Raw genomic sequence first — 24,526 nt, 5'->3', positions numbered from 1 at the left:
GCATGGGACTGCGGGTGGTGGATAAATACCCCAGCTCCCTCACTCTCAGGGGGACCATTCCTTTTTTTTTCTAAAGATTTTATTTATTTATTCATGAGACACACACAGAGAGAGAGAGAGAGAGAGAGAGAGAGGCAGAGACACAGACAGAGGGAGAAGCAGGCTCCATGCAGGGAACCCTACGTGAGACCTGATCCTGGGTCTCCAGGATCATGCCCTGGGCTGAAGGCAGGCGCTAAACTGCTGAGCATCCAGGCATCCCTCAGGGGGACCATTCTGAGGTGTGCTTTGCTCAGAGAAATTGAGCCCAGTTGCCTGTCCCAGTGGGAACCCTACATGGAAAGGTTTTCTTCCCTTATGGCACTTCCTGGGGTTTCTTCTTTAGGGAACTACTTGGATCCATATGATTTTATTTTTATCATATTATTTATGTGTATGAAGTATACATAACATGAAATTAAACATTTTTACCATTTTTAAGTGTTCAGTTTTATGGTATTAAGCTTATTCATATTGTTGTACCGCCACCATCACCATCCATCTTCAGAACTTTTTCATCTTCCCAAACTGAAACTCCATCCCCATTAAACACTAACTTCCCCATGTCTCCCAAACCCCAGCCCTTGGCAGCCATCACTCTACCTTCTGTGTCCATGAATTTGACTACTCTGGGTACAACATATAAGTGCAATCATATAGTATTTGTCCTCTTGTGACTAGCTTATTTCACTAAGCATAATATCCTCAGGTTTCATCCAGGTTGCAATATATGACAAGATTTCCTTCCTTTTTAAGGCTTGATAAGTTTCTGTGTCAGTGCACACCACATTTTGTTTATCCATCCATCATCTAGGGACACTTGGGTTGCTTGGGTTGCTCTTATCTCAAGATCGGCTTTGGAGAGAAACTAAAATATTTTGAATACTCTCCAGGAGGGAATTCATGTGATGGTTACTGGAAGTTGGAATCAACTAGTTAAATGGAAGGATCCTAGAACTCCTTGTGATGCAGCCCCTCATCTCAGCCCGAAGAAGCATCTACACCATCAATATGTGAGCCATGGAAGCAGAAGGTAAGGAACATGGATGATGTGCAAAGAAAAAAGAATTCAGTTTTGAATATTGGACCTATTGCAAATGACCTTGCAGTGGGCCCAATATTTAAGCAAGATCATGTGTTAGGCTCCGTTAAATGTCAGAGGGCAAGTGAATATTTGACTTAGGTCGTGAGCTACCAAAGAAGCGTATATGCCAATGTCACAGACTAAAAGAATATAGTATCAAGCGGGTTTATCTGGTGAGTGCTATTTTCTTTTACAATATCTATAATACACTGCTGCAAGGGGTTCTCCGGGATTTGTAAACATTTGGGACCCAGTTGCTAGTTCATTGGCATGCCCTTCCTCATGGTGTCACTAGCTTTCAGCATGAGGGGACCACACTTAAAATTCATATGTAGGAAATACATGACTTGGGACGTCCTGAAGATGGTGCCTGTGTGCATGAAGCAGGACTCACATTCACCTAATTACCCAGTGCAAATAGAAATTATCTTTCCGCAAAGCCGTGTTTATTTCCTACGAACATGTGCATATACCAGAAGGGATCATTTGTAGGGAATATGGACACCTTGTGTACTTGGATTCTCTCTCTTTTGTATCTTACAAAGAACGTGTGCGGAGTCAGGAGTATTTGTGTTTCTCTGCTGGAATCTGAAATAAAGCATCTCTTTGTAAAAAAAAAAAAAATTTCCAGATAGCATATTTGTTATATATGAACAGTTGCATTCATATGCATTATTTTATTGTTTTTTTATATGCCTTATTTTATTTTATTTTTAAAGATTTTATTTATTTATTCATGAGCGACACAGAGCGAGAGAGAGAGAGGCAGAGACACAAGCAGGATCCATGCAGGGAGCCCGATGCGGGACTCGATCCCAGGACCCCGGGATCATGACCTGAGCCAAAAGCAGACGCTTAACTGCTGAGCCACCCAGGCGCCCCTATATACCTTATTTTAAACTATTATATCTCTACTGTCTCCCAAATCAGACATTTACAACCTTAAAAAAAGAAGTGGTTTAAAACTTTTGGCTCTGCCCTGGAAATGCCAGTTCCTGTGTACAAGCAGGTGGGAAGGAGGTTATTTGCTCTGCTAAAAACTAGGAAATGGAGGAAGAACTACAGTAGTAGAAAGAGGATTCCCTCTGTGGGTCCTCATACTGGGGGATTCTATGCGGTGTTGGATAAGACCTGAAGTAAAGCAAACTCTAGGGGGACCAGAACTTTCTACCTTCAAGGCTGAACTACTTTTTATTTTTTTAAACCAAATTTTAAAAGGTATTTCTTTTCTAGCTTAATTGAGATATAATTGATATATAACATTGTATGAGTTGATGCATTTAATTGCAAAGTGATTACCACACTAGCATCAGTTCCATCCTGTCACATAATTACCATTTCTTTTTATGGTAAGAACATTTGAGATTTACTCTTAGCAGCTTTCAGGTGTATATAATACAGTATTATAAGCTATAATCACCACGCTGTCCATTAGGTCCCTCAGGACTTGTTAATTTTTTTTTAAGATTTTATGTATTTATTCATGAGAGACACAGAGAGAGAGGCAGAGACACAGGCAGAGGGAGAAGCAGGATCCCTGCAGGGAGCCCGATGTGGGACTCGATCCCGGGTCTCCAGGATCACGCCCTGGGCTGAAGGCGGATGCTCAACCATCGAGCCACCAGGTGTCTCAGAAATTGTTAATCTTATAACTGGATATTTGTACCCTTTGGCCAATATCTCTCCATCTCCCCTCCCCGCAGCCCCTGCTAAGCGCCACTCTACTCTATGTAAAGGTGAAATATTTCTCTACTAAATGAACTATTTCGCCACTATATTTCCTTTTGTTTGCCTTATTTTATATACATATATACTATATAATTATATGCTATATTCTATATTAATATATATTATGGCATTATAATCTTTTAAGGTCTTCTTACCAGCAAGCCTCAGCTAAGCTAAGCAAGGAACTGGGTGGTCCAGGAGTAGTAGGAGCCCAGGTCATGGAGGCAGGGATACTTTGCGGCTGAAGCTTATAAGGTTGGAGCTGCTGTGTCACCAGAACCCCTGATGCTCTCTTTTCTGGAGTTTCTGGGTTATTAGAGCAGTGGGATCAATGTGCCATATGATCTGATAAAAAGCATTTGTTAAAAACAGTGGGCTTCAGCTAAATTAATTGTAATTGCTTCTCCCAAGTCCCCAGACATCCTGCCAGGTGAGAGAGCCACAGAACACAACAGCCTTGGGGGATACTTGGATCATGGGAACAGGTGGGGCACCTATTGGCTGTGAGGTAACCAGTGGTGGGCCTTTAATCCTTAATCAACCGGTCGAACATTGAATGAAATGAGGATCACCTACTTAAAAAAATATATTTTCATTAAATCTCCATCAAGGTCTGCTCTCCTACCTAGAGTGCTGTACCTAGCTGGCTGATGAAACAATAATTAAATTAACCAAGGGGTGCCTGGGTGGCTCAGTCCAGCATCTGACTCTTGATCTTAGCTCAGATCTTGATCTCAGGGTTGCAAGTTCAAGCCCCATGTAGGGCTCCACATTGGAGGTGGAGTTTACTTAAAATACGTACATGAATAACTAAGCTAAGACCAGTAGTGGTTGGCTGTTCTTCCCTATGGGGATCAGTTTGTGGCAAGAGTCATCAGTCTTTGGGACCCGGGTTATTTAAGAGCAGGCAAACGTGCAGCAAAGTCTCGGGAGGCTTGGCCCTTCTCTCGCCTGTTGACTTCTTACCTTTCTTATCCCAGTGCTTCCACGATTGCTGTACCATAAACAGCAAATGAAAAGTGTGCCCCAAATGGCAAATAAGTCAGCAGAGTTTTACCCAGAGGGGGACAAATCCAAATCTTAAAAGATGTTTCATTTGATAAATAGTTTTTCCCACGTGAAAGGTGGTCTTGGGTACATAGCAAATGTGCAGATTTTACCCCAGAGATCATAAAAACAAAGTAGAGGAAAAATGAAAATTCCATTTTAGTAAAGATGATCATGTTAGGGTACCTGGGTGGCTCAGTCACTGAAGCGTCTGACTCTTGATTTGGGCTCAAGTCCTGTCTAGGGGTGATGAGATCGAGCCCCGTATCAGGCTCTGCACTGTGTGTGGAGCCTGCTTGGGATTCTCTTCCTCCCCTTCCCTCTGGCCTTGCTCCCCTCCCCTCCAACCACACCTCACTTGCACTCTCTCTTTCTCTCTCTCTCTCTCTCTCTCAAAAAAAAAAAAAAAAAAAAGATAATCACATTGATGGTTAAAGAAATTGAATAATCAGGTTGTAAATCTGTGGAGTTTTTTTGTGTTCTTTAAAAAGACGGGGTGCCTTCGAAGAGAATTCCTACTAACTTTTATGAGCATTTAATACTAAAAGGAACTAAAATGGAACACCACTGCTGGAACACTACGTAACCAGATGGAACTAGTCGGTTCTAATGGATCTATGCTCTCATGAGAAGCATCCCGAATGGCTGTGCTGTGCTGGTGGTCCCTACTGGTGGAAAGGCTCCTTTCCTCCAGGCTCTCCCACTCCTGTGGCTGCATAAACACGCACAGACACCTTGGTGGGAATAAGCAATGCACATGCCAGGGTCAAAGTGGGGAGGAGAGAGTCAACCACAAAAAGGGGCAGGGGGTAAGAGCGGTATTTATTATTTGTCGGACTCCAGGGAAATCACTGGAAATAAAACTCCCTACCACAGCAAGGCTCTCATAGGGAAGGGATCTCTAAGGCCTGCCCCGACCTCCTGAAAGCATCCCTTACTTGGCGCTTTCCATTTGCCTCAGAGCCACGTACATATGTGCAGGGGGAATGTTTTCCATCCTCTTGGAACATTGGTGATAGTTGAGGTCATTGTGTGGTTAAGTACTGATCGGAGCTGGCAGTCCTAGGACGTTAGCTTTTTAAAAATGGAACAGAAAACTCCATTATTTGGAAGCAGCAAATATACTTGAGCAACACTGTTCTCCCTGGTGAGTTTCTCCGGAAGTGAACAGGCCTGGGACCCATGTTCCAGTGGAAATGGTGGCCCACAGTCAGGGCGATTCAAGATCAGGATCAGATCACTGCTGTTTGGAAACTGTGCCCCACACCTGCTCGGGAAGAGCTTCCAGATATCCTGGCACATGAAAAACACTTTAACAAATGCATTTTACTTCTCATCCATGTTACTGAATCTTTCATTAACTTCATAAACACTGCCCTCCCCCCATATGATCTTAATACTCTCTACTAGGGATGAAAAAATACATCATCATAGCAGTTGGTATCAGAATCCTTTTAGGAGAGACACAGAGGATGTTCCTCTGAGCCCCCACAGCACTTAGCCTATACTTTATAAGATTGGTTGTTTTTTTTTTTTAATGCGGTAAAATGTACAATTATAACTGTTTTTAAACGTGCAGTTTAGTGGCATTAAGTACATTGTTATGTAGCCATCATCCAACTCTAGAACTTTTTTCAAACTCTATACTTATTAAAAATAACTCCCCAGTCCCTGCTCCCCGCAGGTCACTGGCAACCACTATTCTACTTTCTATCTTTGTGAATTTGACTTCTCTAGGTGCCGCAGATAAGTGGAATCATACAGTATTTATTTTAAAATATTTATTTATTTTTGAGAGAGGGAGGGGGAGGGACAGAGGGAGAAGGAGAGAGAGAGTCCTCAAGCAGACTCCCTGCCGAGCACAAAGCCTGATGTTGGGCTTGATCCCATGACCCTGAGATCACGACCTGAGCCAAAATCAAGAGTTGGATGCTTAACTGACTGGGTCACCAGGCGTCCCAGAATCATACAGTATTTAATCTTTTGTGTCTGGCTTATGTTATTTGGCACAGCGTCCTCAAGGTTCATCCATGTGGTAGCCTGTGTTAGAATTTCCTTCTTATCCAAGACTGATAATCCTCCACTGGATCTAAATACCACGATTTTGGCCTATGCTTTTAAAAAGTGGGATCTAATTGACATCTAACGTTATGTTAGTTTCAGATGTACAACATAATGATTACAAAATGATCACCACGGGATCCCTGGGTGGCGCAGCGGTTTAGCGTCTGCCTTTGGCCCAGGGCGCGATCCTGGAGATCCGGGATTGAATCCCACGTCGGGCTCTCAGTGCATGGAGCCTGCTTCTCCCTCTGCCTGTGTCTCTGCCCCTCTCTCTCTCTCTCTCTCTCTCTCTGTGACTATCATAAATAAATAAAAATTAAAAAAAAATTAAAAAACAAAACAAAACAAAATGATCACCACAGTAAGTCTATGCATTACCACATATAGTTACAATTCTTATAACGAGAAAATTTAAGATTTACTCTCTTAGCACCTTTCAAAAATACAATACAGTATTATCAACCTACAGTCACCATGCTGTACATTACATGCCAGGACTTCCTTGTTTTATAACTGGAAGTTTGTGCCTTTGGACCAACTTCAGTCATTCATCTCTCTCTCCTCCTACTCCTGACCTCTGGAGACCACCAATCTGTTTGTTTTCTGTATCTGTTCTTTCTTTCTTTCTTTCTTTCTTTCTTTCTTTCTTTCTTTCTTTCTTTCTTTCTTTCTTCTTTCTTTCTTTCTTTTTTTCTTTCTTTCTTTCTTCTTTCTTTCTTTCTTTCTTTCTTTCTTTCTTTCTTTCTTTCTTTCTTCTTTCGATTTCACATGTAAGTGAGATAATGTGGTATTTGCCTTTCTGTCTGACTTATTTCACTTAGCATAATACCCTGTAGGTCCATCCATGTTGTCACAAATGGCAGGGCTTCCTCCTTTTTCATGACCAAGTAATATTCCATGCATACCATACTTTCTTTATCCATTCATCTCTTGATGGACACTTAGGTTGTTTCCATGTCTTGGCTCTTGTAAATAATGATGCAATGAATATAGAGGTGCAGATAATCTTTCGAGTGAGTGTTTTCATTTCCTTTGGATAAATACATGGAAGTGGAACTGCTGAATCATACGGTAGTCCTGTTTTTAATTTTTTGAGAAACTTCCATACTGTTTTCCATAGTGGCTGCACCAATATACATTCCCACCAACAGCATACAGGGTCCCCTTTTCTCCACATCCTTATCAGCACTCGTTATTTCTTGTCTTTTTGATGTCAGGTGCTATCTTATTGTGGTTTTGAATTTTTTTTTTTTACTTTAAAGATTTTTATTTATTTATTCATGAGAGACAGAGAGAGAGAGAGAGGCAGAGACACAGGCAGAAGGAGAAGCAGGCTCCCTCTGGGGAGCCCGATGCGGGACTCGATCCTAGGACCCTGCGATCATGACATGAGCCAACTACAGATGCTCAACCACTGAGCCTCCCAGGCATCCCTCATTGTGGTTTTGATCTGTATTTCCTTGGCCTCTACTTTTGACACACTACTTACCAGCTGCTGTTTCTTTTAGCTTATAAGCTGCATGGGGATAAAAAGACACTAAGGATTCATGCTTTGAGTTCATTCACCTTGCCATGTGGCAGGGTGGCTAGCTCAACGTAAGGACATATTACACAAATAGGTCTGTGAATGGTAACATTACACACACACACACACACACACACACACTTCTCAGAATAATGTGTGGGGGCCTGATTAATTGTTACTATGACACTATGAGTGAGAGAGGGTAACCTGGTCCTACTAATAGATTAATTGCTTGACTGATTCTTTGATTAATTCATTCATCTAACATATTTCATACACTGTATACATGTGTCAGCATCTTGGTAATGACTGAGACCACAACACAGATACAATCCTTGCCCTCATGGAATTTCCAGCTGCTGGGGGAGACGTTAAAAAATAACTTCTCAAATAAATACGTAATTATAAGTTATGATAAGAGCTGGGAAAGAAAATAGTAGATAGGCTGGTGTATGAGACACAACAGAAACATATCAATCCTCTAATGATGTTTTTAAATAAAAAGAAAGCATATTCCTTGAGTGTCTGACCTCTGATTGACATTGACAGAGGGAGCTCTGATCTTGGAAACTTCTTTCCTCCAAAACCAAACAGTGTGAACAACCAAAGAGGGAGAGTCAGAAAAGAGTGATTGTCAATTACAAAGTAAGTAGAGAGTGTCCAGAAATCGGCTCCGCAGCTCCATCCCATTCCCCTCAGTCCTAACTCCACCCTCCATAGAAACACTGTCTGGGAGAAATGCGTATATGAAACCCTGACAAATGGCACAAATGACCTCCAAGCTGTAGTGAGACAGAAGAGAGGCTGCTGAGGAGTGGCAGGGAGCCAGTGCCTCCAACAGGTGACCTAGGTGACTGTCAAGCAGGATGGTGCAAGGAGGGCTGAACTAGGCAGAGGCCACTATTTAGATGTCAAGTGGAGAATTAAGGGCCAGCAAAGAGGAAGGGTGGTCAGAGGTGAAGGGGGGAAAACCAGGATGTGAGAGGCTAAGAGAAGAGGGTGTGTGGGGAGAAGGATGAGTCTGCTGTGCTAAGTGCTCTGGACAGATGCCCTGGGGTGAGCATTAAGTACTGTCATTGGGGTGAGCATTAAGTACGGTCATTGGATCTGGCAAATGGGTGCAAGTTTCCTCACCAGGAAGGCTTTGCATGGTCAGATCCTCTGATCCTCCAGCTGATGACTCTCGGCCACCTTGAAAGTCACTTTGACCAGTGGGGTCCCACTGCCATCAATCTACAGTGGTTGGTGGAGATAGATGCCTGGCGACTGTCCAGGGAGGCAGCGTCACAAGCACGATTCTCAGTCACCACCGTGGTGGTGGAATTGGATGATCGGCCTTATGCAGTAATCCGAGCATCCCCATCACGCGTATCATGTGTGCACCACACCTTTCTCTTCCGAAATTCTCTCGGTGTCTCCAGGAAGTCTAGCTTCTACCCTCTGTTGCATGAAAAAGCCGAAAATCTGAGATGAAAAAGACATGTGTCTGGTGGGGAGAGGAGCCCCAAAGCCCAGTGCAGTCTGCTGTCACTGCCAGAGATGACCCACTCCACCGCCACTCCTAGGAGTGGCTTCCTTTGGTCTTCAGGTCCTCCTCTCAGCTTCAACCAGGTCTGTGAGCCTGAGGGCTTTGTCTCCCTTGAGTCAAGGATGCTTGCTGGTTCCGGGTGAAGGTCACTCATGGAGCTAGAGGGTCTCCTGAAAGATCTTCATCTCTGCCAGGCAAAATGTGAGCTGACGAGTAATCCTTTTCCCCCCTCGGTGCCAATATTTCTAGTAATTTTGTCTTCATTTCATCACGTTTTAAACACAAGAATTATTATTAATGTGTCACAAACATTACTCTGTTGGCAGGATAATTTTGTAGCGTTGGTTTATGTTTTCCTTCCTGTGTATTTTTCTTTCTCTTCTCCCATTCAAGTTCCTTGGGTGGAAAGTAGGAGCTATTTCCAAGACTTTTTTTCCCCCTGATTTTTATTTATAAGCCTTTTTTTGGACACTGTGTCCTGCCCTTTGAGGTGGCAACCCCTCAAGGAGAAATGGGTTGTGGATCCCTAGCCTTGTCAAATATTCCTGTGCCCTGGGGTGCCTGAGTGGTTCAATCAGCTGAGCATCTGATTTTGGCTCAGGTCATGATCTCAGGGTGGTGGGATCAAGTGCTGAGTGGGGAAGCAGCCTGTCCCTCTCCCTCTGTTCCTCCCCCCTCAGGTGCACACACATTCTCTCTCTCTAATAAATATATAAATCTTCAAGAAATATTCCTGTGCCCCACGAATCTCACGGGCATATCTGCAGTGCTTGACATTTAGAGCTATTTAGACCTACAGAGGCCTCCTGTCATCAATCCTCCAAGATAGACAGAAATATCTTAATGTCTCTCTAGCATGGCCAAGTGACCTGAGGACTGGTCAGTCGGTGTCCCAGAGCTGATGACTGACACTGCAGGACCCATCCCTTGGCCTTGGTCTAGGTAAGTCCCTGGTACCTTTTCCCTGGAGATAGGGAAAGAGCCCTAAGAGTGATTGAGGTTGAGTTTTCCACCAGCCCGGGGAATGTGGGCACCACCTCAAAACTAATTTGATCTAGAAAAAAAAAATTAATGCATTTTTCCTGGCGTACTTGAACCTGAGGCCCGAGAATGGTCATACTGGTCTCACATTACGCTAACTTGAAGTCAAAGTACAACCAGCTCTTGATTTTGTGGCCCATGGAAAAGAGGTGCACACAGAAATGGAACCCACTGCTAATTCCAAACTGCTTTTCCTCATTTAAAGCCTTATATTGTTGATTTTTCACTACACGACAGCAAGATTATTTTTCCTCCGTTCTCCCTTTCCTCTCGTTGTCAATTAAAAATCACACACAGCCACTTTGAAAAAGGGTTTTGGCAGTTTCTTATAAAATTAAACATACACTTACCACATGATCTGGCAATCCCACTCCTAGGTATTTATCCCAAAGAAATGAAAACATATGTCCACACAAAGGGCTGTACATGAATGTTCACAGCAACTTTATTCATGATACACAAAAACTGGAAAGGATCCGAATGTCCAGCTGGTAAGTGGAACCCAAATTTGGTGTCTCCATATAATGAAACACTACTCAGCAAACTGAATGAATGAATGATTGACACATGCAACCATATGGAGGAAGCTCAAAAGCGAAAGCAGCTAAACATGGAAGAGTGCATGCCATATGATTCCACCTATACGGAATTCTCTACAAAACAAAACTACAGGGAAAGAAGCAGAGTGGTTGGGTGGGTGGGGTGGGGGGTGGTTGTTGAGGAGAGGGGATTGACCGCAAAGGGGCACGAGGGAGCTTTGGGGAGTGCTGGAAATGTTCCAGACCCTGACTGTGGTGACTGGTACCATGATTATGCACATTTGTCACGACCTATCAAATTGTAACTTTAAAAATTGGTGAATTTCATTGTATGTCAGAAAAAGCTCCAAAAAGCTGACAAAGGGGGCTTCCTTCTAAGGAAGGAGTAAAGATGAAAGTAATGAATGAAGGTGGTGAGTAACTAGTTGCTGGATACCTGAGAGACCTGTGTAAAGGACCCCCGGCTTGCTCATGCCAATTTTTGTTTTTGTTTTTTTTTTAATGCTTTGGCATTACTCATTGTCTCCACCCACCCAGACTCCAATGCTCCAGGTCAGAAGAGGAGCCTCTACCTTCTCCAACACCCCTTCTTTCACTTGAGAAGCCATGATGCCTTGGTTCAACGCTACTAACTGGTATCTGGCTCCCAGTATAACAGGAGCCAACCTGAGCCCTTCCCCTCATATCTTCCTCTGTAGTAGGCAGAGGGGGGCAAGCTCAGCCTTCCCCTCTTTCCTAGCTTTTGCTCCACCATTTTATTGCTGACTGCGGGCAATATTTATCCCATGTGTATTTGGGTTCTCCAGAGAAACAGACCAACAAGGATCTCTGTATTGTCTATCTCTCTGTCTATCCATCCATCCATCTATCTATCCATCTATCATCTGTCCGTGTATCTAACTACCTTTCTAGAGAGAAACAGAAAGAGAATGAGAGACTCTTATTTGATGGAGTTGGCTCCTGTAATTGTTGGGACTAGCAAGTCTGGAATTTACAGGGCAGGCCAGCAGGCTGGAATTTAGGTGAAGAGCTGATACAATCTTGAGTCCAAAGGCTGAAAACTCAGGAGGAATTTCTATGTGGTGGTCTAGAAGTAGAGTCTCTTCTTCTCTGAGGGTTCGGAGTCTTTGCTGTTAAGGCCTTCAACTGATTGGATGAGGCCCACCCACATAATGGAAGGTGATCTACTTTACCCAAAGTCTAATTTAAATATTAATTACATTGGGCCACCTGGGTGGCTCAATTGGTTTAGTATCTGACTCTTGGTTTTGTCTCAGGTCATGATCTCAGGGTCATGAGATCAAGCCCTGGGTAGGTTGTATGCTGGGCATGGGGGCTGCTGGGAATTCTCTCTCTCTCTCTCTCTCTCTCCTTCTGTCCATCAATCTCTCTACTCTCCCTCTCTCTTAAAAAAAATCCTTTTTTTTAATTCTTAAAAAAAAGTAAATGTTAATCGCATCTAAAAAATACTTTTATAGTAACATCTCAACGGGTGTTTGATCAAATAATTGGTTACCTTAGCTTAGCCAAATTGACACATAAAATTAACCATCACGCATTTTCATTAGCCTCTTGCCTCCCATTTATAGCCATTTAAAGCCTGGGTTTGCACTTCTGCTCTGCCATTGGCTAGCTGTGTTACCTTGGGATAGTGACTTGTCTTTCTGGGCCTCCATTTCTCCAGTAGAAATCCAGGGCAATAATAGGATTGTTATACAGGAATTAAATGAATGAATATGAGAGTCAATATATTCAAAGAGCCTATAGAAGAGTACCCAGCACTGTAAACTACTTACTACATGCTAGACACTAGTCTTTATTTTACATATATTAACTAATTTTTGAAAAAAAAGTTTTATTCATCTTAAAATTACATTCATGAGTCGAGAAACTTCCTAGTCGTGGCCAATGAATGACTTGAATCAAAGATCAGGGAGGGGAACCATATGTTTGAAGTAAATTGGGCAGAATAAAGAAACATTTCAAACACAAATGTTAAAAAATAAAAAGCCCCAGAACCTTCCCCTACTCACTTCCTTAGTGACATTTAATCAAGGCCTAGCATTTAAGATAACTCTCAAAAGCTTTTTGCTCGATGATATTCTTGTTTTGCTGTTTTTTTAAACATTTGTAAAAGATTTTATTTATTTATTCATGACACACAGACACACAGACACACAGACACACACACACACACACACAAACACACACACGCAGAGGCAGAGGCAGAGGGAGAAGCAGGCTCCATGCAGGGAGCCCGATGCAGGACTCGATCCTGGGTCTCCAGGATCACGCCCCGGGCTGAAGGCGGCGCTAAACTGCTGACGCACCAGGCTGCCCTTGTTTTGCTGTTTTATTTAATCACTAGTATGGCAAAAGCCTTAGATTTTTCTATTTTTGGTAGTATATAAAAAGCATTTCCCATACATTGTGTTTGAAACAGTCCACTTGTGGTCTCGTGGGGGCCCCCATCACCAAAGATCGCATTTCTATGGGAAAATGTATTCTGAGATCCAAGCAAATGACTTACAAATGAACTTTTAGTAAATATCCCATCTCTAATTTGCTGTCTACTTTAAAAACAGACAGCATAACGAAGTGGGTAAGGACGAGAGCTTTGAAGCTTTCAGACAGCTGTGAGGGTCACTCCCAGCCTGGCCACCTGCAGCCGTGTCACCCCGGGCAAATTGCTTAAACCCCAGAAGATTCAGTTCCTCAACTTGTTGTGAAGATTAATGAATTTTTCTAGCACACAAGAGTGCTCAGTAAGGGAAATTATTCTGTTTTGGATAATCTCATGATATTCACAACATTTCAATTATTTGGTACCAAGTATCCTAATACCTTGCTTTTCAAATGAGGAAAGTGAACAGAGACATTTTAGCTCCTCTTGTAAACACTCCATGCATATGCATCTATCCGCTCTTCTCCAAAGAGTATTTCTTCCCACTCAGGAACCTCCTGTAATGAATGCCCTGCTGTCTTGTGTCAGCAAGCACCGAGATTGATGATTTCTGCATTGCCAAATCCAAAGGGCAGTTTGCATTTAAAAAAATGTTTTAAAGAGACAGCATGTGAGCCGGGGTGGGTCGGAAGGGGGAGAGGCAGAGGGAGAGGGAGAGAATCTCAAGCAGACTCAATGCCCAGCATGGAGCCCGACAGGGGACTTGATCCCACAACCCTGAGATCATGACCTGAGCCGAAATCAAGAGTTGGACGCTTAAGCAACTGAGCCACCCAGGCGTCCCTGCATCTTAAAATTACTGGGCCTTTGTGCTATGTTTAACTATCAAACCCCCGTTATGGGCTAAATTTGCCCCCCACCCGGATTCTCGTGTTGACATACTAACCCCTAGCACATCAGAATGTGACTCTTTATCTGGAGGAAGGACTTTGAGAAGCTGATTAAGTTAAAATGAGACCATTAGGGTGCTCCCTAATCCAACACGACGGGTGTCTTTCTAAGGAAGGCTACGAGGACACGACAGGTACGGAAGAAAGACAGTGTGAGGACGTAGGGCAAAGACTGCCATCCACAAGTCCGGGAGACGGGCCTTATAGGAAACCAACCCTGACAACACCTTGATCTTGAACTTCCAGCCTCCAGAACTGTGAGAAAACAAATTTCTATTGTCTGAGGGCCCTGTCTGTGGCACTTGGCTACGGCAGGCCCCACGCACGTACAGAGCCTCATTTTGGAAACTTGCTACTACTCCTGCCTGGGTTCCCACAGCTCCAACTGTTTTTCCAACTGTTCTTTCTGGATCAACTTCTTGTCCTTTGCCCATTCTTAAATATTGGTGATTCTCAGGGTAAACAACCTTTCTCCTTTTATATGCTCTGCCCAGCAGATGTCACCCACTCTTGTGTTTCAACTACTGACGGTAACCAATCCGATGATTTCAGCCTAGTTGCTCTCTTGCTAGCACCATGTTTAGGTGTAAAACTGCACACCTTCCCCAAATGCTGTCCACACCCTTCAGACTCCACAGTGTGGAACCAAGGTCATCACCTTCCCCACAAACTGGCTGTGCCTCCTGCGTCTTCCCTCGTGTTCGGCTCATGTCACCATCTACGTCCTCACACTTTCTTCCGCACATGTCGTGTCCTCATGTCCTTCCTTAGAAAGACACCCGTCGTGTTGGATTAGGGAACACCCTAATGGTCTCATTTTAACTTAATCACCTTCTCAAAGTCCTTCCTCCAGATAAAGAGTCACATTCTGATGTGCTAGGGGTTAGTATGTCAACCCGAGAATCGGGGTGGGGGACAAATTTAGCCCATAACGGGGGTTTGATAGTTAAACATAGCACAAAGGCCCAGTGATTTTAAGATGCATGGACGCCTGGGTGGCTCAGTTGCTTAAGCATCGAACTCTTGATTTCGGCTCATGTCGTGATCTCAGGGTTGTGGGATCAAGTCCCCTGTCGGGCTCCATGCTGGGCATTGAGTCTGCTTGAGATTCTCTCCCTGTTCACCCAGTGGCTAGAGAGCAGAGAAGCAGTCTGGATTCCTCCCTCTTCTTGACGGCTGTGGAGGATCTCCTAAATATGTGTTTGCACCACCCTGCTCGAGTCCAGGCCGTGGACCTCTGCGGCTCAGACTGCTGCAAGCTCCTTCTGGTTCCTCTTTGTGCTGTGGCATCATTCTCAAATCAGTCCCGGCTGTGGCTACCTGGGAAATGGCCTGGACACCCCTTCACCCCCCACCCCCATGCTCTGCCTGGGGTTGGACCACACACATCCTTTAGCAGTTTGATCGGGTTATCACCTCCTCCAGGAAGACTTACAGATCTACCTAGGAAGGTTGGACAGAGAGGGACCCACTGAAGATACTATTTAAGACGAGGCTGGAAGGACCAGGAGGCACCAGTGTAGTCCTTCTGAACACCCACTGAGTGTTAAAAAAAAAAAAAAAAAATTCAGTATCAACTTAAGCTCTTGCCATTTTCCCAAAGGCAGGTCTTTAAAGATTGTTGGCTTTATGTGAAGCCATCTACTGCCACCTTATGGTAAAAAGTTGAAAAGAAAGCCCCATGCAAAAAGTTCTGCTAACTTCTAGAAGCTTGATCCTCGCCCCTGTGACATGGATGAATTATTCGGTGCTCCATCTAAGAACACCACCTGTTCTCGTGCGCTGGACCCCGTCCTCTCTCCTCCAGAGACGGTGTTCCTAGTATCTCCCTCTGTCGTGCATCGTCAATTTTCCTCTTTCTGTTGACATCTCCCCTCTTGCTCCTGCTACTCATCATCTTAAACCAACACAAATACCTGCCCTTCACCCCCCTCTCCTCTCCAGTGACCACCCCATTTCTCTGCTCTCCTTTAGGGCAGATCTCTTCAAGACTTTCCTAAATGTGCTGCCTCACTTTATCTTTCCTCTTCCTCCTCTTGTCTTGTCCTCTCTTCAGTCGGCTCCCGGGGGTTTCTGCCTCGATCACTACCTACCAGCTGAATCAAGGCCAAACGTATGACTTCCACGTTGCCATATCCAGTGATGGAGTCTCGCTCCTCATCGTGGCCTAACTGTAGGTGATGTCATTGCTGAGTCCCTTCTCGAAACCCTTTCCTCACCCCCAGACTCCACTCTCCCCTGGCTCTCCCTCCCAGGTCCCAGGCCGTTCCTTCTCAGCACCCATGGCTCGTTCCCCTTTTATCGCTAAGACTTAAATACTGGAATGCCCACCGCTCAAGCTTCTGGCCTCTTCCCTGCGTACATCGGTGCTCCCCAGGCCCTCCCACCCGGTCCCTCTACTCCCAGTAGCACTCAGATGCTGACCGCTCCAAACTGCTCCCCCTTTTCCCCTGAATTTCAGACTGGACATTGTCACCGCATGCCCAGGGCATGTCCTCAGATCGAGCATATTTCAGATTGACCTCTTGATTTCTTCCACCCTCCATCCTGCCAGCCTTTTGCCAGTTTCCCTCCTCTCAGCAAATTGCTTCCATCCCTCGCTCTTTCTCTGATGCCCACACCTGACCCCTTGGGAAATCCCATTGACTGGATCAAGCATTCTGCTGTTTCCTTCATCACCACTATCAGCAGCCTCGTTGGAGCCCTTGTCACCCTCAGATTGTTAGATTTTACTAGATCTCCCAGCGTTTGCCTTATCCTTCTCACGGCCTGTCTCTCCACCGGGAGCCAGGGACCAGCATGGTCCTTTTCGCCTGGAAGTAAGGCCATGTCACTCCTGTGCTCAAAATCACCCAATGGCTCCCCATGTCACACAGAGCAAAATACAAGGTTCTCACTGAGATCTTCAAGGCCCTCCCTGGTCTGTGCCCACTCCCAAGCTTCGGGTCTCACGTCCTATCAGTGTCTCCCTGTACTCACCCTGCCCTAGCCTCCTCGAGCATGAGGGTTGGTCCCACCCATTGCCTTCCCCTTTCCTTCTGCCCGGAAAGCTTGGTTCTTACATCTGCAGTCCTCTGCTTAAAAGTTCACATGGTAGGCATACAATACCTGTTTGTTGGGTGAATGGATGAGCGTCACTGTCCTAGGTGATCCAGTTTTCAAAGAAGGACTGTATGTATTCTCTAATCCATCTACTTCTGCTCAAATGAAGCAACAGCAGCCCTATCTTCGACCAATTTTTTGTTCACTTAAAAATCTCTTTAAGACTTTATTAAGAGCACTTTTAGGTTCACAGCCAGATACCCAAGGATACAGCAATTTCCCATATACCTTCTGCTCCACTAGATGCACGTTTTCCCCCATTTCGACATTTCCCCCCGGAGTAGAACATTGTTTACTATTGATGAACCTGCACTGACACATCGTCATCCCCCAAAGCCCATAACTTACGTTACGGTTCACTCCTGGTGTTGCACACTCAAGGGATTTGGGCAAATGTATAATGAACTGTATCCATCATTATGGTATTATACAGAGTATTTGCGCCGCCCTAAAAATCCTCTGCGCCCTCCCTGTCCATCCCTCCCCCACAACCCCTGGCAACCATAACCCCTAACCGTCTCCATAGTTTTGAATTCCCTAGAATGTCATATAGTTGAAAGCGTACAGTATGTAGCATTTTCAGATTGGCTTCTTTCACTTAGTAAAAGTGAAAGCCTTAATAAGACATAATATGCCTTTAAGGTTCTTTGATGTATTTTTATGGCTTGATGTCTCGTTTCTTTTTAGCACTAAATAATATGCCATTGTCTGGATATGCCAGTTTATTTATCCATTCACCTTCTGAAGGACATCTTGGTTGCTTCCAAGATTCGGCAACTATAAATAAAGCTGCTAATAACATCTGTGCGTAGGTTTTTGTGTAGACATAAGTTTTTAACTCCTTTGGGTAAATATCAAGGAGCACAGTTGCCAGATCATATGGTAAGACTATGTTTAGCTTTGTAAGAAACCACCAATCTGTCTTCCAAAGTGGCTGTACCATTTTGCATTCCCACCAGGAATGAACGAGAGTTCCTATGGGTTCACATCCTCACCAGCATTTGGTATTGTCGGTGTTCTGGATTTTGCCCTTTCTAATAGGGCATGTAGTGGTATCTCATTGTTGCTTTAATTTGCATTTCCCTGATGTCCTATGCTGTGGATCACCTTTTCATACCCTTGTTTGCTATCGCTGTATCTTCTTCGGTGACCTGTCTGTTTATTGTTGAGTTTTCATCTTTGCCCCCCCCCCTTTTTTTTTCATGGAGAGAAGCTGCCATTGCTAGTTGTTTCTCTGTTGAGATGCAGACAGCAAGTCAGATTTTCTCTGTTCCAGCAAGGGTTAAGTGAACTCTTTCGTTTGTGGAAATAAGCAGCAAGTCTTGTCCTGTGGGGATGGGGCAGGGCCCTTTAGATGGCTCGATTGAGGCTACCCACCCCTCTGGTCACCAAAGCGTAGAAGGAAAAGAAACTTCATGTGGGGAAAGAAATGGAAACTCCAATCTTTTCCCTTTTGAGGCTGAATGCTATTTGGATCCCTACAGATTGAGAGGGTTTCAGGCTGAGACAGTTCTACTGAGAGAAGGGACCTCCGGATCCTTCCTTAGGCCACTGGCCATGAGGGAAGGGAAGGGGGAGTCTGGCCTGGTGACCTGGGCTCAAAAGGATGGCTTGGTTGTAATAAGGGAAAGACTGTTCTGAAGTAGTGTTGGGTGGGGGCACCTATCTGCCCGGTGTGGGGTGCATGCCTGTAGGAGGGGGGTCCTTGGGAGCCCGAGCTGGTTTGGGTGTGTAGCTTCCTGTGTGGAAATACCCTTGGAAAGTGGGATTTTGCTGCCTTGAAGAAATGCTATGTCTTGAAACCCACAGTAGCACCAATGATTTCTTTGAATCAGACAAGATGAGTACTTAATTGTAGCTCTTGAGATCCTCACTGCCTGGCCAGGCAGCTAAATCTGGAGCAGCTGAGTTCTGGGGGTGGTGTGGTTTCCTTCAGACCCAAGGGCATTTGTCTCAGTTTTGCTTCATGCGACCAGAGGGCACTGGCTTTGGAGCACTGATAAGCACGTGGAGGGTGGGGGGCGTTTGGACAACGCTAAGACGTTGGCCGGAAGCCACAAGTGGGAGACGTGGAACTTCCTGCTAATCTTGCACGTTGCAGCCTGAGCCGAATTCAATTTGAAAAATAAAAGGGATACTGCCTTCCTTGTGATCCAGGCTGGTGGGGTGGCTCCGTCCGGTTATGTAAGAGTCTGGTGTCCTCTACAGTAACACACAGGGCACAGCGTTCCTGCTTCCGTCCGTCCCCAGGCCCCCTGCCAGCCTACATCATTCTGCTGGCCTTCCATCACCCCAGGTGAAACCCGGCCTGGACTACTCCGCGTCTTTCTCCTTGTTCCCACCCTGTGCCCTGGAGGACACCACGAGGCCCGGCCCAGTGCTGCTAGAGGTGTAGGACCCCCATCTCTACTACACTCTATCCTTTAACTTCTCTCTTCGTGGGTTGCTTGCTTTCCTCAAAATGACAGCTTGACCACTTCCCCCTTCACTCTGCAAATGGAAACCAACTGACAGAAACTTCTTTCACTTCCCCCGACCAAAGCTATTCCCTTAGCAACGTCTGGAATGATAATAGCTGAGCGAGCTTACAATGACCCAGCCTTGCCCTAAATGCTTCACCGGCCAACTCACTTCATCTACCATTTGGCCTTTTCCACTTTAACCAACAAACAGCAGGCACAGAGAGATTAAGTGACTGGACTGGACTAGTCATGGGCAGAACTGGGATACGATCTCGGGCAGACTGAATTCAGAGGGCCCAGCACCTGTTACGGTGCCTAGAACAGGTAAGCACAAGGGTGCTGCTCAATGAGTATGGGCTGATGAATAAATGAATCTGTGAAAACAAAGAGGTTCTAGACTGGGATGCCAGTCTCAGTATCGAATACCAATATCAGTATCAAAAGTCAGTATCAGACACACGGGGAAGATAGCAATGATTTTTGGGAGGTGGAGCTGGTGACACACAGTAAATTTATATTTTTTCTTTTTCTTTTTTTAAGATTTTATTTATTTATTCATGATAGAGAGAGAGAGAGAGAGAGAGAGTGAGAGAGGCAGAGACACAGGAGGAGGGAGAAGCAGGCTCCATGCCCGGAGCCCGACGTGGGACTCGATCCCGGGACTCCAGGATCGTGCTCTGGGCTAAAGGCAGGCGCTAAACCACTGAGCCACCCAGGGATCCCCTATTTTTTATTTTTCAAATGCAAAAATAACAATATCCCTAACTGAGGATTGCATGAAAGAATCACAAAAGTATTAAGAAGAAAAAACAAAGCCTACTTGGAGCATCAGTGATATTTGTTCTCTTCTGAAATTCCGGTATTTTTGGAAAAAATAGTACACTAGGCTTCTGTCACTTATATAACTTTGTGTGAATGAATTTGAGATCTTTTTTGAAACCAATTGGGATAAATGCGTAAGGTTAAGGGTGCCTACTGCTCATCTTTCTTTTTTCTTTAATCAACAGAGAACAGATGCAAGGAGCCCCAGTAGGGATTGAAGTATTGATTTTATTCCTGACAATAGTGCAAGTGCCCATGGACCCTTGAAGTGCCTGGCCCTGCAATGCCAGATTACAGAATGTACCTGGACCTTCTGAATCCTCCAAACCAGACCTATATGAGTGGACAGGAAGGCCTGGCCTGATTTACGGTATCTGTCAAGGTTCTCCAGACCAACAGAGTCAATAGGATGTGTACATATTTATATAGAGAGATTTCTTATAAGGAGTTGGCTCATTCTATTATGGAAGCTGGCAAGTCCAAGATCTGTAGGGTGGGCTGGCAGCCTGGAGACCTAGGGAAGAGCCAATGCTGCAGTTCAAGTCTAAAGGCCATCTGCTGACAGATTCCTTCTGCTTGGGATGGTCAGTCTTTTTGTTCTAGTCAGGCTTTCCACTGATTAGATGAGGCCCACCTGTATTATGGCGGATAATCTGTTTTACTCATGGTCTCCTCATTTAAATGTTAATCTCATACAATAGCACCCTCACAAACACTCAGAATGATGTTTGACCAGATATCTGGGGACGGTGACCCAGCCAAGTTGGCACAGAATCATACTCACCTAGGCTCAGGTATCAAAACTGGGGAATGATCCCCTTTCTCCGGCCAGAGGTCTAGGTGGCAGAGAAGACCCATGACATGTTGGCTGGAGGTGGAGAGCTCATTCTCTTTGAACTTTGACATCATCAAAGGCTCAGACACAGCTGCTGAACACAGTGTACTTGGGAACTTGGTCTAACACGAGGCCGTCCCTGGCCCAGGAGGGTGAGACACTGAACTGTAGAATGCTGGCGCTGGAACAGGGCAGGAGTTTGTCTTCTCCCCAGGTTGACCCTCATCTGCTTATTTTTCAGGTGAGAGAATGAGGTCCATATGTTAATTATGTAATGCACTTCCCAACTCTCCTCTTGTCCCGACGAGGATTTTTCTTTCTCACGGGAATTGAGTTTGATTTGTCCCTAATGTTTTTGGAAATAACCTTTCAGGGTTTTCATAGGAATGATTAGGAGGAAGTAGGCTGGCGGTGTTGGTCTATGTGGGTGAGTGTGAGGGGGATGTAGGGTGGGGTTGGGGGTAGGTTGTTAAGTGGGTACTGTTTCATCAATAGAAGAAGAAATACACACCACAGGTGAGGCAGTACGGCTGTCAGATGTGCTGTCGTGGTTGTTTGTCTGTGTCTGTCTGCCTGGCCACAGCATGCTCAGTTACCTGGTTAAATATGATTTCTGGGTATGACTGTGAGGGTGTTTCTGGAAGCGATCAGCACTGGAATCAGGGGCCTGAGAAAAGGAGATCACCCGCCCCATCCAATCTGTGAGCACCCCCAAGAGAACAAAAAGGTGGAGAAAAGGAGGATTCAATCTGCTTGAGTGTTTGAGTTAGGACATCCATCTTCCTCTCCCTTGGCCCGGGGCTTATCCCACTGGCCTTCCTGGTTCTACAGCTTGCAGACAGTAGTAAATCGTAGGGCTTCACAGCTTTCATAATCACAGGAGCTGATTCCTTAGAGTAAATATGTGTGTGTCTATCTACGTCTCTTTCGTGTACGTATGTATCTCTCTATCCATGTGTGTATGCATGTATCTATGTATTGTGTATCTGTCTATGTAATAATCTGTATTTATTCTATTAACATCTATATTTATTTCTCCAGACAACCCTGACTGCTACAGTGCCTTATTTGTTGTGCCTAGAATAATGCTCAGTATACATCCTCAGGATCGGTTCGCTTAAATGGAACGGCAGGCTCCAGGAGTCCTTGTTATTCCAGTGCTCATTATCTGACTTTCTGAAGTTATAGAGTTACACGAAAAAGCAAAAATAGACACATCGTGAAAATATTAAGTAATGGATTGGCCACATGTAAAAATCTTCCTCGGCTCAAACATCTGTCCCGGGGACCAAATATCTCTGATTGGAGTCTGGTGCTGTAAACACTCCGCGATATTGTGCCAAAGCAAGAGGGCTGCGCAGTGACGGTGCAAACCTGGCAAGAGGTAGGGCTTTTCAGGCAGCTGATGAAAATGATGGTGGATCCCTGCTCAGATCCATCAGCAGAGGAGGCTCTGGCAGCAGGAGACCAGTTAAGGAATGAAGAAGAGAACGTTTATAAGCAAATCAGGATAGATTCTTCGAAGGGGGATGATTTAAACAACCACGGATTGAGAGGATCCCTTGGGAGAACTGATGTTGTCTGCAGATATTTTTGTAAAATCTTATTTCTTCTGATTGAAGCCTGTAATTGCTATATTACACAATTGCAGATTTCAATCAGAAAAATGATCCCCCTCTGTAAAAGCCTGAGTTCTTTCTTATTCATTTTGAAAAGTACTTTATGGTTCAAATTATAATGGAAATGTTGTTAGATATTAAATAAGAAACACTTATTTAATTTTATTGTTCCAGATAAAATTTCAACCCAGACTTCCCCCCCCATTGTTTCCATGATCCTTGGATAATGAGGACTGTTTTCCATATGCCGGGGTGGGAAAAGCCTCCCTAAGCAAGAGACAAAATGACAAAGGAAAAGACTCATAACTGACCACTAAAAATTTGATAATTTTGCATGGCAGTCTGATAAAAAGCACACAACTCACTGGGTGCAAATCTGGGTAGCATTTATAATTGCTAAAGGTCAGTAACCATGACATATAGAAGCACATTCAAATCGTGAAGAAAAAGAAAAGTAACTCAGTGGCAAAATTGGTAAAATTTGTGGCTGGCGAATTCACAGAAGAAAAAGGGGAACAAGGGTGGAAGAGTGGTTCACAAGCCTGTGAAAAGGCACTGACACTTAATCTGAGGAATGCAAAATAGAACTTCAAAACACCATTTCAACCCACAGACTGCCAGAGACTGGAGATAACATCCAGTACCAGCTCAGATACAAGTAAATGCACACTCGCGCACACATTTTCTCTCTCTCGGAGATACGGCTCAGCACGGTGTAGCCAAGTGAAAATGTGTGTGTCTTTGAACACAGCAATTCCACGTCCAGGGATAGAAACCTGCGCCACGGAAGGGTTCACACGTGCTCACACAGAACTGCCTGCAAGTAGTTTGCTGAAGGATTGTCGTAGAAAAATTGGAAATATTGCCATTACTGCGAATAACAGCTAAGCCTTACAGAAAGCCTTCTCTGGGTCAGAACTTGCCTAAGCACTTTACATAAATGAACTCACTTAATCCCCCGTGACAACCCTGTAAGTGCTTTTATTAGCCTCATTGTGCAGAGAAGGACACGAAACGGGGAAGAAGCGGTTTATTCCTGGCCTCGAGCTCGCGGGACGCAGAATTGCTGTGTGATGTGACCCCGGGCGGTCTGGCAAGGAGCCTGTGCTCCGCATCGCTTGCTGTACCGCCTGCATCCAGTGTAGGAGAGCTTAAATAAATCGTAGAAAATCCTTACAAGCCATACCAAGACGTGTGTGTGTGTGTGTGTGTGTGTGTGTGTGTGTGTGTGTAAATGCACGGATGCGGGCAAACTGGAAGAAACGCGCAGACTGTTATTAGCGGTTGCATCCACGAAGGGACATGTGGCTGGGGGTGGGGATGAGGGGTGCTCGTAAAAGGAGACTTTTCATTTCTAATCTATAAATCTTTGAATTGTGGATTTTCGAGGATATTATATTTATTACATGTATAACTTTAAAATGTCAAAGCCAAACACTAAGGGGCTGCAGGTACTTCTGACCTGGCCTATGAATAGCTTGAGATTCAGGCTGGGTGATTGTTGGTAAGTTGTACCAGGGGGTAAATAGCAGCTCGTGGGCAGAGGGACCTTAGTGGTTGAGGGAAGAGGCCCAGGGAGCAGGAGCCAGGGGCTGGCGGCTCTCCCCCACAAGCAGTGCTCCTTCTCTGGGCTCCCCCCAGCCCGGGGCATGGGGATCAGCGGGCAAAGAGGGATTTCTCACCTGTTACCATTTATGAGAGGCCCGCCTATTCCTGATTGTAATAACTCACCCAGTC

General features: G+C 44.8%; 1 long non-coding RNA gene across 2 annotated transcripts; it reads left to right on the top strand.

Annotated features, from left to right (window-relative positions):
• Positions 1–19,688: 19,688 nt before the first annotated feature.
• On the top strand, positions 19,689–23,956 carry LOC121500241. 2 transcript variants are annotated; one of them, XR_005990340.1, is made up of 3 exons: positions 19,689–19,837; positions 20,521–20,705; positions 22,212–23,956. It is a non-coding gene; the product is annotated as an uncharacterized LOC121500241 (long non-coding RNA). The 2 variants fall into 2 exon arrangements; XR_005990339.1 differs by having other exon boundaries at positions 20,521–21,411.
• The last annotated feature ends 570 nt before the right edge of the window (positions 23,957–24,526 follow it).

Source organism: Vulpes lagopus, chromosome 10 (assembly GCF_018345385.1).
Source record: "Vulpes lagopus strain Blue_001 chromosome 10, ASM1834538v1, whole genome shotgun sequence".
Classification (NCBI taxonomy): Eukaryota; Metazoa; Chordata; class Mammalia; order Carnivora; family Canidae; genus Vulpes; species Vulpes lagopus.
This window is presented reverse-complemented; position numbering and strand designations above follow the sequence as displayed.